The sequence below is a fragment of the Bombina bombina genome, chromosome 2 (genome assembly GCF_027579735.1).
Source record: "Bombina bombina isolate aBomBom1 chromosome 2, aBomBom1.pri, whole genome shotgun sequence".
NCBI classification, from domain to species: Eukaryota; Metazoa; Chordata; class Amphibia; order Anura; family Bombinatoridae; genus Bombina; species Bombina bombina.
Genome location: NC_069500.1, coordinates 1,312,831,964 through 1,312,853,041, shown reverse-complemented (window position 1 = coordinate 1,312,853,041; position 21,078 = coordinate 1,312,831,964).

Sequence of the window (21,078 nt, the reverse complement as noted above, 5' to 3'; positions counted from 1 at the left end):
TTACAACAAATGCACTTAGCTTTGGTAGAACCGATGTCAGGCAGCAAAGTTCCAGCAGATACTTCTGAGGCAGGATCAGATTGAGACATCTTGCAGAATGTAAAAGAAAAAACAACATATAAAGCAAAATTATCAATTTCCTTATATGACAGTTTCAGGAATGGGAAAAAATGCAAATAGCATAGCCCTCTGACATAGAAAAAGGCAAGAGGCAAAAGCAATGGGGCAATAAATAATGCAAAAATGTTTGGCGCCAAGTATGACGCACAACATAACTAAAACATTTTTTGGCGCCAACCATGTCCGGAAATGACACACTCGCGTCACTAACGACGCAACCCTATGTGAACCCCTGCGTCAACTACGACGCTGGAAATGATGAACTAGCATCAACGGACGTTCCTTTTCGCGCCAAAAAATTTCTCGCGCCAAGAATGACGCAATAAAGTGTAGCATTTAGCACACCCGCAAGCCTAAGACAGCCCGCAATTTAAAACAAGTAGTCAATTGAAAAAAAAAAAAAAAACTAAATCCCAGGTAAGAAAATATTTCTCAATATTAACTTTCCCAAATATGAAACTGACAATCTGCAAAAGGAAATACATGAACCTGACTCATGGCAAATATAAGTACAATACATATATTTAGAACTTTATATAAATGCATAAAGTGCCAAACCATAGCTGAGGTGTCTTAAGAAATAAAAACATACTTACCAAAGACACCCATCCACATATAGCAGATAGCCAAACCAGTACTGAAACAGTTATCAGTAGAGGTAATGGTATATGAGAGTATATCGTCGATCTGAAAAGGGAGGTAGGAGATGAATCTCTACGACCGATAACAGAGAACCTATGAAATAGGAAAATCACTGCATTCAATAGGTAATACTCTCCACGTCCCTCTGACATTCGCTGTACTCTGAGAGGAATCGGGCTTCAAAATTCTGAGAAACACATGTCAACGTAGAAATCTTAGAACAATCTTACTTCACCACCTCCATAGGAGGCAAAGTTTGTAAAACTGAATTGTGGGTGTGGTGAGGGGTGTATTTATAGGCATTTTGAGGTTTGGGAAACTTTGCCCCTCGTCACTAGCTCATGGACTCTTGCCAATTACATGAAAGAAACAAGCTATGTATTAAACATAATACATTCTGTGTGGCATTACGTATAATATATCTCATGATATGATGTAAATGCATTAATAAACTATATTATGGGGTCAATTTATTAAATACAGGGCGGACATTAATTGCTGTAGCGAATCATGTCCACCCGGCATCGCTAAATGCCGACAGCATACACTGTTGGCATTTAACATTGCACAAGCATTTCTTCCAATCGGCCGCTAGCAGTGGGTGTCAATCATCCCAATCATATCTGATCAGGATGATTGCAGTCCGCCACCTGGTTTATGCTAATATTTATAATTAGATGTGATATTCCATTTGTTAATCACAGACCACATAAGTGTACATTAATTTAAATCCACATAAAACTTTATTAAAAGAAAATCGTTTTGGAGATTTTTAGAATTATTTAAAGCCACATAAATGTATAAGGCTCTAATGTGTTAGAGCATGTTATTATAGCAATGCTGATTGCATATAACTATGTTTTTCACCCCTGTAATATATATAGTTAAAAGTCATCTCCAGAGTAGCAATGTACTTCTGGGATATAGCTAGACACATCTGGGGAGCCAGTGACAAGAAACATGTGTATAACCACCCATCACCAACTAGCTCCCAGTAGTGCATTACTGCTCCTGAGCATACTTAGGTTTGTTTATCAAACAAAGGACACAAAGTAAATTAAATAAATTTAATAATAAAAGTAAATTAAAGAACTTAAAATTGTGTGATCTACCTGAACCATAAAACTTTAAATTTGACTTTCATACCTCTTTAAAGTATCTGTTGTGCTTTAGACTGTGCCGTGTAACACTCAGAAACATAAACCTAAAAAGAAACCAATGCATTTGTGTGCTACTTGTTTTGCTATCTTTATTATTGGAAATATACACATAAGGGTCTTAAATGACCACATCCTGATTAAAATGGTCTTGACGTGGGGTTGGAGTAAGCAGAGTTAAAAAACTGACCCAAATGATGCATTTTAAACCACATTACTATAAAGATTGAATCTTATTTTTGTGTGGCATTTAACATTATATGTGCTAGTGTAAATAAGGGATATAAAATGGTTTACACAAAGTATATGTGAAATTTCCTATTTTAATAAAAGTTCTCATGAGGTAAAGACAAAGGGACATAAATGTTTTAATTGAATTTTAAATATTCATAGTAAATGGTGTCATTGTTTTGTATTGTATTCATGTGTATTCTCTTTATGCCTGCTGCAAATGCTGGCAGCCATATATCAAGGGTAATTCACAAAGGGTTGAATTACAGCCAAATTACAAGGAAATTACAGATGAATGGTGATTAATGAATTTGGAAATTAAACTGACCAATTTGTCTATTTATTAACTCCATTTTCAGTTGTTTTACTGAATTGAAGATAATTTTTGGCTGCCATTCGGTTGCAATTCAAATAAATTCAGTTCAGCCAAATTTAAACATAAATTCTCTCAAACAATTCACATGCACCTGAGCTAGTTAATTGCACATATCTTGACCTCTTGGCCCACTGCTGGATACGTCTATCTATTAAAAAGTGATTGACAGTTAAGTCAGGTAAATTGTCAGGAATTACAAATACTAGCTCAAAGTATGCTACATCAGCTGCCTTGGCCTAGGTTGTGCAATTACCCTGCCAAGTCACCAGAATTCACTTGTTAGTGATTATTCCCTTATAAAAAGACCACTACCATTTACTTGCTTTGGTCTTTGCTCTCTACATGGCTTTATTAGCTGTTCTGTCCAAGATGTTTGGCTCATGCTGTTGCCTACAAAGAAGGAGGGTAGTGGAAAAAAACAGTACACCAGGAGGAAATAGAAGCTAATCTTGCTCAGGTCCCCAGAGTCTTCATAGAAAGGACTGTCCTGGAGAGGGTTAATGACCACCAAATTCTCAGAAGGTTTTGGCTTTCCTGTTGGGCCATCCTGCATTTATACCAGCACATAAGACAAAATCTGAAACCTCTAAACGGAAGGAGCCATTCAATACCGCGGGGCTTGTTAAGTTGTTAGCAGTGTTAGCATTTTGCTAAGGAACTATTCCAGGCAGATTCTGGATCTTTGGTAGGAATTATACAACCATCTCTTTCTATGTGCCTTACTCAGGTACTGAGGGCCCTTGTCTCTTGGGCCAGGGAATACATTAATGTCCCCACCACATCTAAGGAAAGGAGGAAGATGAATATTGCCTTTTACCAGGTGGCAGATATGCCAAAAGTCCTTGGCGCTATCGATTGCACTCATGTTGTGCTGAGAAGGCCATAACACAGGGAGCAAGATATATAAAATTAGGAAGTTGTTGTACTCCATGAATGTGCAGGATATGTGTAACCACAATAAGCGCATCATTATTGTAAAGGCTGGCAATTCTGGCTTCTTTTGTGATTCCAGCATTTTACAGGATTCATACCTATCCATGAAGTTTGAGAATGGATACATGCCAGATGGATGACTCCTTGGTAGGTTAAACACTTCTATGTTCAAATGTCATATGCTGACTATTTCCTTACAATTAAGCTAAACACATATTTCTACTTTCTAAAGATAAGGGCTATGCATGTGTTCCTTGGCTCATGATTCTGTTTAATAATCCACAGTCCGCAGCAGAACATTGTTACAACAATGCACACTGTGCTACCAGAGTTATTATAGAGTGCACGTTAGGGGTATTAAAGTCTAGGTTTTTATGCCTGGAGAAATCTGGTGATTATCTGTTGTACCCCCCCACTAAAGGCATCAGATATTATTTTAGCATGCTGTATATTGCATAAATGTGACATAATTTAAGGCATTGTGTGTCCATTATTGGCTATGGGGATATCCCTCCTGATGAGGATTTACAGTATCTCACAAAAGTGAGCACACCACTCACATTATTTTAAATATTTTATTATATCTTTTCATGTGACAACACTGAAGAAATGACACTTTGCAACAATGTAAAGTAGTAAGTGTACAGCCTGTATATCAGTGTACATTGCTGTCAAAATAACTCAACACACAGCCTTTAATGTCTAAACCATTGGCAACAAAAGTGAGTACATCTCTAAGCAGAAATGTCAAAATTGGGCCCAAAGTGCCAATATTTTGTGTGGCCACCATTATTTTCTAGCACTGCCTTAATCCTCTTTGGCGTGGAGTTCACCAGAGCTACGCAGGTTGCCACTGGCGTCCTCTTCCACTCCTCCATGACGACATCACGGAGCTGGTGGATGTTAGAGACCTTGCTCTCCCCCACCTTCCATTTGAGGATGCCCCACAGATGCTCAATAGGGTTTTGGTTGAGACATGCTTGGCTAATCCATCACCTTCACCCTCAGCTTCTTTAACAAGGAAGTGGTCATCTTAGAGGTGTGTTTGGGGTCATTATCAAGTTGGAATACTGCCCTGCGGCCCGGTCTCCAAAGGGAGGGAATCATGTTCTGCTTCAGTAAGTCACAGTACATGTAGGCATTCATGCAGGCCCAGACCATGACACTCCCACCACCATGCTTATCTTTGTACTCCTCACCTGGTTGCTGCCACACACGCTTGACACCATCTGAACCAAATAAGTTTATATGTGATGTGTGAGCGGCCGCTCCAAGCTCTCCGGTTGGCGTCGACTAGCTGGCTTAGGCTCAGACGGATGACGTCATAGGCATTGCCGTAACCACAGCTGCATTACCAAAAGCTCACAGTGACAGGGTGCTATGCCAGGGAGGCAATGAATCAAATTGTCAATTATTGCAACATAGAAAATGAAAGTTCTGGCAGCAGTTAGCATTAAAACTTCAACAAATCTTTATTTCCAATTAAGGCATACAGGTATAACACGGAGTAAATGTCTGACGTGTTTCACGCCCCCTAGTGGCGTTTCATCAGAGACAACTTATACTGGGTCATGGTGAATACATATTTAACCCCTTAATGTCATAATAACAACAAACATTAAAAGTATATGTAAATTAACATAAAATATGCTACAGTGTATATTGTCTTCTGCTTCTATATTACAGAGTACCAAGAAAGGAACAATCATACTACATGGAAATTCAAAAGATAATAATAATAATAATAATAATCTATACATTTAAACATTTGCTGTCTCTAATTAATACCAAGGTCTAGACATGCATTGCTCAAAGTACCTCCTCTCAGGGCTATGATAAATGTTTGTTTACTAAATCAGATCCCCAATATTACACTATATTCAAGAATAAGTGTGTTTATAATATGTTTTCATTACATTTATGGTATTTAGTATGTTTATCATATGCTGGCACTTTGACTGCTATGTCACACTCTTAAATACTAGTTACCATATTTTAAGAAAACTGGGGAAGGTGGCGAATATTTTTTGCTGTTTAGCCAAAACCTATCCCTCCATTAGAAGGTAATAACTACAATGCATAAGATGAAGATGTTTAAACAAAATAACTGATGTCCCACTCAAGGTTAAGTCCATCTGGAATTCTAGTTTTGAGTTTATAGATCCAGTATAATTCTTTCCTGCCTAATATCTTATACCTATTCCCACCTCTTAAAGGGACCCTAGCTATATCAATTATTTTAACCTTGAAGTTTCCTTCATTAGTGAAATGTGTTAGATTAAAGTGTCTGACCACTGTGGAATCTTTACAATAATTCTTAACATCGTTTACATGTTCCCTCACTCTCACATTGACCTCTCTGGTCATTTTTCCTATGTATTGGATTTTACAAATGTTACATTCCAATAAATACACTGCAAATTTAGTTTTGCAGTTCGCATAAAAGGAAATGTTATACTCAATCTCATCCACAGTGGATCTAAAAATGGTAGTAATTTCCATCATACTACATGTTAGACATGTTCTTGCTCCACATTTGAAACAACTTTGTTTTCTTAGCCAATTATCTCCTCTATTAGTCACCACACGTGGAACCATACTTGGAGCTAGCTTAACAGCCAAGGTTTCTGGTTTTTTCTACACAAATTTGCAATCAGATATATAGTTCTGCAGAATTTGATCACCACCAAGTATTGGGAGATTCTTTTTTAATATTCTGACAATATCAGAAAACTGATTAGTGTATTCTGTTGTAAAAACTATACTATCATCAAATTGCAAAGAAGTGTCCTTATTATCCTTAAGTTTGTTTTTTATTTTACCAATATCCAATTTAGTTTTCTCCAATTTGATTGGGTCATAACCTCTGGCGGTTAATCTCACAGTAAGCTCATCAGCCTGTTGAAAATATATTTGGTCATCATAAGTGTTTCGTCGCAACCTAATGTATTGGCCCCTTGGAATCGCTTTTATCAAATGGGGCGGATGACATGAACTTGCATGTAGGATAGTGTTACCCGCTGTTAATTTGCGGAAAGTTTTAGACACTATCACTCCAGTTCCCACAACACCCTCCAATGATATATCCAAGAAGTCAACGCATTTATGATTGTAACCTCCCACACATTTTAGACACATTTCATTGTTGTCAAGAAAGGCAACAAAATTCTGAAATTACCAATACCAATACATTAGGTTGAGGTCAATGTGAGAGTGAGGGAACATGTAAACGATGTTAAGAATTATTGTAAAGATTCCACAGTGGCCAGACACTTTAATCTAACACATTTCACTAATGAAGGAAACTTCACGGTTAAAATAATTGATATAGCTAAGGTCCCTTTAAGAGGTGGGAATAGGTATAAGATACTAGACAGGAAAGAATTATACTGGATCTATAAACTCAAAACTAGAATTCCCGATGGACTTAACCTTGAGTAGGACATCAGTTATTTTGTGTAAACATCTTCATCATATGCATTGTAATTATTACCTTCTAATGGAGGGATAGGTTTTGGCTAAACAGCAAAAAATATCTGCCACCTTCCCTAGTTTTCTTAAAATATGGTAACTAGTATTTAAGAGTGTGACATAGCAGTCAAAGTGCAGCATATGATAAACATACTAAATATCATAAATGTAATGAAAACATATTATAAACACACTTATTCTTGAATATAGTGTAATATTGGGGATCTGATTTGGTAAACAAACATTTATCATAGCCCTGAGAGTAGCTACTTTAAGCAATGAATGTCTAGACCTTGGTATTAATTAGAGACAGCAAATGTTTAAATGTTTAGATTATTATTATTATAATAATTATCTTTTGAATTTCCATGTAGTATGATTGTTCCTTTCTTGGTACTCTGTAATATAGAAGCAGAAGACAATATACACTGTAGCATATTTTTGAAGTTTTAATGCTAAGTGCTGCCAGAACTTTCATTTTCCTTTTCTATGGTCCAAATAAGTTTATCTTGGTCTAATCTGACCACAGGACATGGTTCCACTAATTCATATAGTTAGTCTGCTTGTTTTCAGCAAACTGTTTGCGGGCTTTCTTGTGCATCATCTTTAGAAGAGGCTTCCTTCTGGGACAACAGCCATGCAGACTAATTTGATGCAGTGTGCGACGTATGGTCTGAGCACTGACAGGCTGACGCCCCACCCCTTTAACCTCTGCAGCAATGCTGGCAGTACTCATACGTCTATTTCCCAAAGACAACCTTTGGATATGATGCTGAGCACGTGCTCATTAAACTTCTTTGGTCGACCATGGTGAGGTCTGTTCTGAGTGGAACCTGTCCTGTGAAACCGCTGTATGGTCTTGCCTACCGTGCTGCAGCTCAGTTTCAGGGTCTTGGCAATCTTCTTATAGCCTAGGTCACCTTTATGTAGAGAAACAATTCTTTTTTTCAGATCCTCAGGGAGTTTTTTGCCATGCGGTGCCATGTTGAACTTCCAGTGACCAGTATGAGTGAGTGTGAGCGCGATAGCACCAAATTTAACACACCTGCTCCCCATTCATACCTGAGACCTTGTAACATTGAAGAGTCACATGACACCGGGGAGGGAAAATTGCTAATTGGGCCCAATTTGGACATTTCCACTTAGGGGTGTACTCATTTTTGTTGCCAACGGTTTAGACATTAATGGCTGTGTGTTGAGTTATTTTGAGGGGACAGCAAATTTACACTGTTATACTGGCTGTATACTCACTACTTTACATTGTAACAAAGTGTAATTTCTTCAGTGTTGTCACATGAAAAGATATAATAAAATATTTAAAAAAATGTGAGGGGTGTATCACTTTTGTGAGATACTGTATGTCCAGATGTGGATATGGATTCCTGCGATTGTGGTCCACAGATAAGGGAGCAACTGATCGCCTCGCATTTCAAGGTATGATAATATAATTAAAGAGATATGCCATTACAATATCTATTTTTATGTATGTTTTACCTAGATTACAAGTGGCGTGGTAACATTAGCCTGGGCAATATAAGAATATATTAGAAATTTTCTTCACTTCATTATTAAATATGTATATATATATATATATATATATATATATATATATATATAAAATGTAGCAAAGAAGCACTCACTGAACTTATTCCAACTGTGACAAAAGTTTAATGCAAAATAGTGATGTTTCGGGACAGCAACAGTCCCTTCCGCTGTCCCGAAACGTCACTATTTTGCATTAAACTTTTGTCACAGTTGGAATAAGTTCAGTGAGTGCTTCTTTGCTACATTTTACCATTATCCTCACACAGGGGCGTATTTAGGTTTTGTGCTGCCCTAGGCACTCAAAATTCTGCTGCCCCCCCCCCCCCCCCAGTTTTAAGGCATTTTTTTAGACTTTTTTTTTTTGGTCACGGTGTAAAAAAAAAATAAAAAAAAATATGTCTTTTAAACCAGATCGTTGTTTCGTCTTGACACCGTAAGAGCCAAACGCTTTGTATATATGTACTTTTGCAAGTAAGAGCACAAGCGAGTAGCGGAAAAATTACCAGATAGTACAATAATAAAACCACAGAGTACTAATAATAAAACTAGACACACCCAGGTGTTTGCATTAGACTATATTTGAGTAAGTCTGAGCAGCAGACAATTCCATTAATATTTTTAAATATTTTACATTTATTTATGTTATGTTTTTATGTTATGTTTTTAACACACACACACACACACACCACCACTCATACATACACACACACACACGCACACCACCACCCATACATACACACACAACACACACACTACCACACATACATACACACAACACCACACATACACACATATATGCAAATACACACACCACACAACACTCATATATATATATATATATATATATATATATATATATATATATATATATATATATATACTGTATATAGGCTTCTTAACTTTGTAACTCAAGACTTCACACTCTCTCCAAAATCGATCAATTACCAGATTTACTGCCAATATGAGGTTAAGCCTAAACCTGGACAGAGTCAAACATTTCAATTTATACTCAGAATCAGATGCAACTGTAGTTATTCAAATAAGGTGATATGAGACATCTTTAATCACTCACTATGCATTGTATTTATTTACTTTATTAATAAACACTCAGTTATTTTGTTTGTGATAGCTATAATTAATTAGATTATACACTGAGTCATCCTCTGACTCTGTCAGCGTGCAAATGCTTTTGGCTGCGCTGACACAGAGGATCCAGTACTGTAGGGAGGAAAACGTTATGCTGTATGTTTATTTTGCAGTGAGCTGTGCTAACACTGATCTTCATTTGGTGGACCGTAGAAGTAATTATTACCACATGGAGATCAGTGTTAGCTCAGCAGCAGCTCACTGCAAAATAAACATTGGGGATCCGATCATCATCATTGTGTAGTGGTAGCGTTAATTTCAAGTCAGCATAGCCAGGAAAATATTACTAAAATAATATTTTCCTGGCTAGGCTGACTTGAAATTAATGCTACCACTACACAATGATGATCATTGAAAACGCTACCGCTTCCCAGCAGTACCGAGCTGCCCAGTGCCCTGCTCCTACCTGGGATAACTTAGTCAGCCACCTCCTCCACCGATCCCAATCATCCCACTGTGACTGTCGTCTTCATGTCACAGTGCGGTCACTGGCACTCAAGAGCTGCGCAAGTGCAGCCATGACTCAAACCATGTGCGGCCGGTGTCTTAAAATAAACAGTCTACCATAGGAATTTGTATACACTGGCTTCATGTTAGTTCCAGTCAGACAGGAAGGCGGGTCAGACAGGAAGGCGGGCGGCAGATGAAAAATATCACGTGAACTCGGCAAAAAGCCGGTCACGTTCAAAATAAAAAGTTTAAAATAAATAAATAAATCTATGACCAAATATTTAGTGACTTGGGACAAATGCCGCCCCACAAAAACTGTCGCCCTAGGCACCGGCCTTGTTGGCCTTTGCATTAATACGCCCCTGTCCTCACAGCACCCTGACAAGCTGCAAGAGTTGGTGAGAGTGCACTTACACCATTCTTTGGAAATATATATATATATATATGCATATATATATGATAATGTTAACATAAAATATATATCTATAGGAATAGTTATATAGTTAAGCACAGATATATATATATATATATATACACAATAAAAAATACAATTTTCCTGTATGTGAAGAACATTGGAATGTAAAATATTAGTAACTTCTTTCAGGTTAGCGCATGAGCGATAAGTGATAGTTTTTTTTTCTTCTATGCTCTTGATTGTAGTCTATAGGGAGATTAAATTAGCGCGTTTGCAGTATCCGAAGTCCTCAACGTTCCTTCCTGGGGATAGTTTATTTTGAGACTACATTTATTTTATTTTGATGCTCAAATTCCTTATTTTATGTGTAGCTATATAGAACATCATTTGTCGGGCTATTCATTGTTGCTGTAATCCTTTGCAGGATCAGTGATTTGGTATGGTTCACTGTATGAATCATATCTCCATTACATACTAATCGGGTCAATCAGATTTGAGGTACATTGCTTGATAATGGCCTGCGGTGTCTATATGTAGTGTCCCCCCATGCCAATGTCAATGTTTTGTGTGACAATAAATGTGATCTTGGTGAAAAAGAGCTAAAAACAAAAAAGAGAAAGAAAAAAAGATATATTCAATCTTAAAAAGTTCGGGACTGTGTCTTTAAGTAGAAATTCAAGGTATTTTCATCCACTCTAGATGCAATAATATGGAGTGACATTTTTAGATGTCCCTCAAATAAAAGATGGATATAACATAGCGTAATATTGTAAATACAATGCTGTAATGTGTGGTTGTGAAGATTCACTACTCACGTTTAATAGAGCTAAGATCAGTTCTACTTCATGGGCGCACCCTCTTTTATACTGGTGGGTAAACAGTCATCCACAGAATAGGTTGAAAGTATACAATTTATTAAAATGATTAAAAAGGTATAAAACCTTCAAATGCACAGTATTTATGTCACATATATGGAGTTTCAATATGAGGCAGTTCAAATAAACTGTGTACAGTAAGACACAAGTCTGGATAGATGCAGATAGGGAATAGTAGGAACACTAATCCACAAATCTCAGGGCAAAACTCCACCTCCTGTGAGAAACTGGCAATAGATGACGTGGATGTTTGTAGAAGAAGTTCTGACGTACGTTTCACTGTTCTCTGTCAGCTTTGTCAAGGAATCGTTTGTGTACCTATGTGATCTTCTTGTAATCCTTTGTGCGTGTCTTTTAACTCATCTTTTATACCATTTAAGTCAGTGTTTCTCAACTCCAGTTCTCAGGACCCTTAACAGACCAGAGTTTCATTATATCTTAACTAGAGCACAGATGAAATAATCAGCTGATTGGTAACCATGGTTACTAACCTGTTCTTACCCTTCAGATGATTATTTCACCTGGGCTCTAGTTAAGATATAACGAACATCTGGCCTGTTAGTGGCCTGAGGACTGGAGTTTAGAAACACTGATTAAAGTGATGGACATGCTGTAGATGATCCATAATTAGAGCAAACCTTGATAGATTCCGGTCTTCATCTTCAATTGCCATCTTCATTTGCTGGAGAAGGTGTCACTGTATCATTATATTCTTTATGATTTGATGATGATTTATATATGATTCTTGACTATGAAGTTCAATTAATATGATTATTATGAATATATATGTGATATGTATACACATATTTACATTTTTCAATTAATATAATTTAATATTAGAGATGTGGAAGAGGAACATTTTAGTTTCTTCCGAAATTTTTGTTTAGTTTAACAATAACATTTTCGTTTTAGTTCAATTTTGTTCACTGTCGCATGCATTCAAACAAATTTTGTTAGAAATTTTCCTTTTAACTAAAATGTTGGTTTTGAGCTATAGTGCAGATATTTGCCATTTTTAAGCTGTAATCAGCTATATCAGCTTATGTCATTCTATGTAATTTTTAAACTGATTTTTTTTTATTTATACATCTAATTTTTGTGCACTGCATGTTTGCTAAAACTAAGAAATGTACTTAAAGTTATGTAATAAACTTAGTAAAAAAACAATAATGTCCCTTTAAGAGACAATAAGTGCAAATTAAAGGGACAGTCAACACCAGATTTTTTGTTGTTTAAAAAGATAGATAATCCCTTTATTACCCATTTCCGAGTTTTGCATAACCAACACAGTTATAATAATACAAGTTTTACCTATGTAATTACCTTGTATCTACGCCTCTGCAAACTGCCCCCTTATTTCAGTTGTTTTGACAGACTTGCATTTTAGCCAATCAGTGCTCACTATTAGGTAACTTCACGTGCTTGAGCTCAATATGAAAATACATGAACTAACACCATCTAGCGGTGAAAAACTGTCAAAATGCTTTCAGACTAGAGGCGGCCTTCAAGGTCTAAGAAATTAGCATATGAACCTCCTAGGTTTAGCTTTCAACTAAGAATACAAAGAGAACAAAGTAAAATTGATGGTAAATGTAAATTGGAAAGTTGTTTAAAATGACGTGGCCTATTTAAATCATGAAAGTTTTTTTTGGACTTGACTGTCCCTTTAAACCAGTCCACCAGCAGCCACTAGCAGCAAAAGGTAAGAAGAACTTTTTCCACTTACAAGTAATATAACATTAAAAAACAGAAAACTTGTAATACTGAACACTAGCAGCCACTAGAACTTTTTAAACTTAATATAACAAACTTAGTAACAAAATGAAGAACTTGATTTACTCAAACTATTAGAACTACTAAACTGCAGTACTAACTTTTTAAAATTAAATATTTAACAATTGACACAACTCTTGAAATCTACAACTAATCTGCAGTCCTGCAGATAAACATATTTAAAATAATTAAAATAGGTGTGTATGTATGTATGTATGTATGTATGTATGTAGTAACACACAAGCTGCTGGTATATTCTTCTAATTTAATCTCTCCTGAAGTCTGCGTGACGGAGGGGGTCACAGAGACATAGACTGACAGTATATTTTATAATAATATAGTTTAGTAATATATTCACTGACTGGATGACTGAGGAATGTGCTGCAGATAGTGCCTTTGTGTGTGATAGCATATGGATCATATAACAACTAACCTGTTTCTGTGAAGCAGCTCTTAATTTTTTATTTTATTTAACATGTGCTCTTTCTTTGTAATACAAAACTGCAATTTTTTTTTTAAATTTACAAAGCAAGTGTGTGTCTAATGGATCATTCTATAAACACTTCTATGAAGCATTTCTTAATTTGATCCCTGGAATCATGCACATATTATTATTTTTTTAATTGCAAGTTTTTTTATTTTTTATAAATGTGCCTTTTTTAATTGCAAAACTCTACAATACGTTTTTAATTTGCAAAGCATTGCAGCTTAATTTTCACATAATCCCATTTCTTTATTCACTGACATTATTTATGTCATTGTGTCCACCATTCAAATATGTTTTTCATTTATAAACAACCATAAAAGTCTTAGCCTTGCAAAAAAAATAATATTTGTAAAACTTGAGGTACTAAAAACATATTCTAGAGTTTTTTCATTAAAAAAAGAACGTCTATAAAAAACTTGTAATAAAAACTTATAATAATAATAATAATAATATGTGCTGCTTTTACTGTTTGCATAAAGAATGGATAAAGTGAACAGACCAGAGGGAAGCACAACAGTCATAGACAAATAATGCTGGGGTAAAACTATTACAACAGCACTTCCTGTTAGAGGATGATCCCTGAAAATGAAGATACTCTGCATTCTGATATGGAGATACTGACTGTCACTTTATATAGCAAGACTATAGCAGTAAAATCACTTTCTACAGTTTGACACCTGTATTGTTCTTTTCAATGGTATGAATGCCCAGCCCCTATTTGTAAAACATTAATTAATTGTATTCGGATCCAGCTTGAACTTCAATTTTGTTAGTATTTTTATACTCCTAGGCAAACATGCTAGTCTAATAATCTTCATCTGGTCCGATAACATATTCTTGAGTATAGAGGAGAAATCATGACTGAGGTTCTAGTTATGCAGATTATTGCTTTGGTTTTCAAAACAAACTGGTTAATCTCAGGCTCTAAGTTTAATCAGTCTTGTATAAAGGAAGTATTTTTTAAGGGACAACACCCCTCTGTTTAAAACTTGTGCTTTGTCCCACACCCCCATAGATGCCAAATAGCACAAACCTGTGACCTAGATTTTGAAGATGCTAAATCAGCTATTTATCAGGCTATACAATTTACTTTTTTGCTTCTTTAGGGGTCATAGGACAAAGCATTTAAAGTCCCTTTTAGTTTTCTAACCATATGATGTATTCCACGGCTGCCAGATGGTGCCTGAAAATTTGATGTTAAAGTGCTCAGTATGTTCCATAAATAAACTCCAGTTAAAAGGACAGTATACACCAATTTTTATTTAACGGCATGTAATAGACACTACTATACAGAATAATATGCACAGAAACTGATCTAAAAATCAAGTAGAAAACTGTTTAAAAACTTACTTAGAGGGGGAGGAGTCAACTGTTAAGGAAGCAAGACATGTTTTTGCTGAGCTCCCAGTCCTAATCCCATTAAAAGAAGGGTTAATGCAAAAATTTTACTTTTTAGATGCTTAAAGCAGACTCCTAAAATGCCCGCATGAGCTAGAGAAGAGTTTGGGTGATCGCTTGGACTTATTTAGGTCAGCAAGCCTGATAACACTTAAGCCATGAAGGAGGCCTCAGTTATGTGGGAGACTGAGATGGCTCAGATCCTTTACGATCACTTTCATAGCCTAGTGCTGGCAATGCGTGAAGCCCTAGCGGATGTGGCTTTACAAAATGCTACACATTTACAAGTAGATGCATCTCGTGTAGATCGTTATTATGGAACGATCGAACCTGGAGCTTATAATGGCGGATGCGCAGATGAGAATGTTATTCCTTCTGGGCAAGATGATTCAATCTCTGGCAGAGATACTGCTTCAAGCCACAAACCGGGCTGCATGAGGAGCGATGAGGATCTGAGTCACCCTGATGAGAGGGGTGATGTGGCCTGGCTTGCGATGCTGACCAGCACTTCTCTCTGTCATGAGGAGGTTCCGATGCAACATTGTACTGCCAACACACATCATCATCCCCTAAGAGCAATGGCACTTGTAACATTGGAGCTAAACCTACCACCTTGTTTCTGGAATCTATAGGAGACGGCGATCCCCAATTGAGGCCACAGTGTATTTTATCTACCCCACGTCCCCTGTCTGAGATGGAGGGGCTCTGGAGCCCTGAGAGATTTGCTTTTGTCATGCCTAAAATCGGAGTAGGCTAAAATGTTGTCAGGATACACGGATTGCAGAACTGGAGCAGGACTGGCACTGTGAGACGTAAAATGACATTTAGTTAACAAAACTTTTTTTTGGAGGTACAAGATACCGTGGAGATAGGAACTTTTTAAAGACATTATTGGTATAGTTTTGATGGTTGTTTATGCTTTGAGCTTTAAAGTTAATGGTTCATATATGTTTATACACGCGTAGCAGGTTTATTTTATTAATGTCAGCCCAAGCCCAGTACTATTAGAAATCCTCTGTCTGCAGGGTACACATGCCCAGAATGCTTATAGGCCTGGTAGTATTTTATGTTTGATTTTGACATACCATCGCCTAATGAAAATGTTTACTAATACCATGTGTATGATCCCTTCCTATATTACTTACTTTCACATATAGTGCGATAGTTCCTAAATATTTCTGTTTCGTCATCTATATCATATATCTACTGCAATTTAGACATAAAAGTGTGTATGGCCTATCCATTGTATTAACTCATTATGGTATTTATTCTGAGTGCTTGCTTGATATTTCTTTCCCCAGCTTTTATTCATGTACATTGATAGATGTTTGCTGTACTTTGTGCTCTGCTGTGTTTGGAATCCCCATAGTACTCTGATATGATGAAAATGCACAAAGAAATTGAATTGTTAAATGTCCCTAGCCTAGTGATTTTCCATATAGTGAGGCAGCATACACGTCTTCCAGAGTAGGTTACCAATAAGCTACCTGCCTATCACCGGGTATAGGGCCCATACCCAGTTGATGGGAGTAGGCTGTGACAATCTAGATGTCTTTGTGTTTCTCTTTGCTTTATTGTAAATTATACTATGCTTTAATGTTATGGAAACATATATAATTCTAGGCTGAGGCATTCTATAATTAGATGCTTTCCAGTTATTAATGAGAGGATCCCTGATATAACATAAATGCTACTATGGTCTCCTTCAGCTCAATATCTACTGTCATTAACCAAATAGTGTTGCCTCATGTGTTTTAATGTAGATATATTATATATATGTATCTCTGAGGTGTCTTCCTCTATGTTCTGCTAGTTTACCCCATCATGTGAACACTCATATGGACCTTACATATATAAGGGTTCTTGTTCCCAACTAAGAAAACTTATGATTTGTCCCCCCCCCCATGTTGCTACAGAGCATTAGATGTTTTTTTTTTGTTTTTTTTTTTATTGAGGTTCAGTTAGAGGGATACAACGTTACACAAATAGATTCTCAAGTCACATGACATAAGATATCAATTTTACATAAGGTATTAACAACAACAAAAAAGTGGATTATAAAAAAACATAGAGTTAATAATATATGTACCATGTGGACATTATATAAATGAAATGTCAGTCACCTAGGGACCTTCTAATTAACACAGAAGGACACATGTGGACCTTCAAACGTAAGCGAAAATATTTAAGGAAAAGAAGGTAATTTCGAACCTAGGAGACTTCTTTTGGATCTCAAATAATGAACCTCATTTTTATAATACTTTATATCATGTATAGTAGATAAATTTAAAACATCTTTCTTATAACTCAATAGGCCACTAATGGACCTAACCTAGATATGAATTCAAGGTAGGGAAAGAAAAAAAAGAGAAAACTATGTAGCATATTCAATTAGAAGGTAATATTAAAAGTTATGGGAGTGCGGCATAGGCGAGATAAGCCGCGTGTTTAACCCTCCTAAACTAGGAGGTATATTTAGGTGAGGGGGGGGGGGGAGGAGGTGGTAGTATGAAGGTGACAATTAAAATATATGAGCAGAGCACTAAGTCTGTGTTAAGGGTTTCGAGGGCACATGGATTGTTAGAGGGTGACTAGGAGTGGGTTAATAGTATATTAGGTCTATGCTGTATCCTGCATAAAGAGGCTTAGAGGTCTTAAGGTAATAGATTCGCCACTAGGTAGATAGGTCTTTTGTAGTGCTGACCAGAGGAGGGCTGTGCATATTAGCACTAGAGGAGGTCCAGCCTCCCCCCAGTATGTCTTCCTAACATGCTAGGCATCCAATATAGGGATCCCATATGTGAGATTGAATGCTCAGCTTATGCAACTGTTTTTCTAACTTCACCATACACATACATTGCTTTGAACAGAATAAAGGTGACATCCATCAATTGGGTCTTCAGTTGGCACAAAGGATTATGGTATTAAGTAGGCTATACAGGTTTAAGACAAAATATAAGTAGGTAGATGCAAGGGTAGTTAAATAAACCACTGACTATCTCTCTTCTGGACAAATAAGTACTCTGTATAACGGATGTGGGCCCACCACCCAGGGACAGAAGGGTCATACCGCCAATACATATACATCTATTATCAGGGGAGAGGAGAGTATAAGAAACTAGACCCTACTATATTTTAACTTTATACACATGCGCAAGCCACCCTAATCTAGCTGACCTTAATTGAAAAGTGGGACACCCTCGGCTAAGTAACTCTGTGTAGAGTCTAAAGTGCAAACTAATAAGCAGTCCAACTATGATGAGGATGCTCAATCTATCCAGGCTTATCAGATAAAAACAAAAGACAAAACAGAAGAAAAACATTATCATTGCTTATGTGAAAACAAGAAATTGTCAGTAGCAGTAATAGGAAGAAAGTAGGAACTTGCGTCATAACTGCAGTTAACCATGAGTGACATATCCGCCAAGGGAAACATGGGCATATTATGACATCACTCTTTTCATTGTATTGGATGTTTATGATGTAACCCTCTTGAGTAGCATATAATTAATTGCATATTAAACATAGGGCAAAGCTTAATATGTGGTTGCTTGTAATAGGGAGGGTAAAGAAAGTGTCAGCAGTGGTAAATATAGCTAAGCAATCATTGGGTTTGATATAAGAGAAAGAGGGTTTTGAACTAGGAGAACAACACTAGTTGAACAGTTTTCTGAGAAGTGTAACCCCCCACAGTAAAGGCAACGTTAGCTGTAGGGAATTCCTTTAACCAAACCCCTTATGTGACTAATATCATTCATAATAAACCTATATATTGTGATGCAAATTTTGCTAAATAACATGTCCCCCAGCAAAAGACCTGTGGACCAAACCAAAAATAACCACACAGGATCCCCATAATTTTGTAGGAAAAAGTAAATGTACTACACTTTGCTTAATACAGAAACCCCTAGCTGGACTAGAACAATAAGCCCAACTTCTTGTATGTATAGCCTGTCTCGTAGTAATTTGTAATATTAACAGAGGACATAGAATGGTACATATAATGTGAATTGCAAACTCAAGTAGAATGACGTCAATGTAAAAATAAATTATCCCTCTCAATCTATAGAACACATTATTTAGGTAGTCAGCTTCAGGGCATAAAAGATAAGCAAAAAGGAGCGCCCAACATAACTTGATGCTCTGTAACAATGGCAATCTGCAAACATACAACCATTAAACTCAATATTGCCACAACATAACTGTGATGGGACCTTATGGATCAGTTAGTATGAGTATAATATCAGTGTCTTCCATGTTTAGCCCATCTCATAGTAAGTAATGTTCGCCAAGGTTGGTAAGTGTCTATAGAGCTGATTATCTCCCCATAGGTCAGATTGCGTAGATGACAATGTGCAAAAAAAGCTGAGGCAAAAGATGGCAATCTTCAAGGGTGTATGCGCACAAGCAAGCGGGAGAACTACAGGGTATCGGGTCTGCCCTCCCGGGTCCCCAAGATTGGTAATCTGGTGTACGCTGCTGCGGAGCTCTAGGGGATTCCCACATACTGCCTGGGTCTTTTCCTCCTCAACCTGCTGCCCTAAAGCCAAATACCTCTCCTTTGGTAGATATGTGCTGGCAGAGTCCGAGTCCATTGCAGCGTCTTGGGATAGACCAGCAGTAACTGCCGGATGATGACACTCCTCCGACGGTAAGGTAATGCACCTCTGGTTCTGGGGCACTGAGTCTTCACATAATGGTGATTGCTGGGGTCCCAATACAGCACCGGCACAAAAATTATTGATAGCTTCATCTCCAGAAAGCGTGGCGGAGGTATCAGCAATAGGGAGATGAAATGCGGCCTCGATCTGAGCTAGAAAATCCTCTCGGTATTGTTGCAGTACGTGACCGACCACCTGTAGTAGGGTATGGGGCTCCATCTTAGATGCCGGGAGCTAATTACAGGGGTACTGGATCTCTGCTGGCCATGATCAACACCTCTCTCACAAAGTAGCAGCCCAAGTTGCAGATTCGTTAGATTTCACCAAAAGTTCACGATGTGTGTGCAGATCTCTAGTCTATACCTCCACGTGGCCTCATAGAAAAGAGAAAAGTCAATGTTCACTTAGCTGGTACTATGCAGATCACTATGAAGCATCACCGATTAGTTTCCTCCACTGTAAGAGATAAAACTCCAAAAATAAAATATTAATGTTGCGTGATAAAGCCATAAAATGGAAATAAATTTGCAGGAGCTCTGCTCTGTGCGACTTATTGCTCTGGCGCCTGGCTCCGCCCCAGCATTAGATGTTTTGTATACTGGCATATAGAGTGTCCAATTCGATGATGGATAATAATATTTACATACTTCTCAACAATATAGATTGTACATTTGTCCATTTTTATATGTCAGTGCTTTTATATTCTATGTATGTGATAATGCTAGTGCATTCTTGTGCGGTTTCCCTTGAAACATATTGCGTTCAAACTAAAATTTTCTTTAGATATTTTGTATACTGACATATAGAATGTTTAGTGTGATGTTGGATAATAATATTTGCATATTCCTCAATAATTTATATTGTACATTTGTCCACTTTCATATGTCAGTGCTTTTATATCTTATGTTGTTCTAAAATTGAAAAAGTGAGGTTAAGTTTATTTTCCACTTGGTTGGACTATTCTGTGATGAAACAGAATCGACTCTATGTGTTTAATAATGTGCATATTGTGATTTTCTCTTTTTTCTCCTGTATTCATGCATATTTTGATATACCACAGTTGTGTTGTATTGTGACTTCAACCTCAATAAAAAATTATTTAAACAAAAAAAAAAAAAAAAACTTACTTAGAAGCTCACAGATTAGCACTGTTGAAAAGGTTAACTGGAATACCCACTGCAAGTGGTTCTATAGCAAAGAAAGCAGACAACCCCCCTCCCCTGCATATGAAAAGACTCTTTACACAAACAGGAGCAAGCTGGAGTAGGTATACATCAGTATTCTCCTAAAACTTTGGGGCTTGGTTAGGAGTCTGAAAAACAGTGAAATGTTATTTAAAAATAAGCAAAACTATACTTTAAAAAAAAAAAAAAAAAAAAGCTGTATGGGCTATATAAA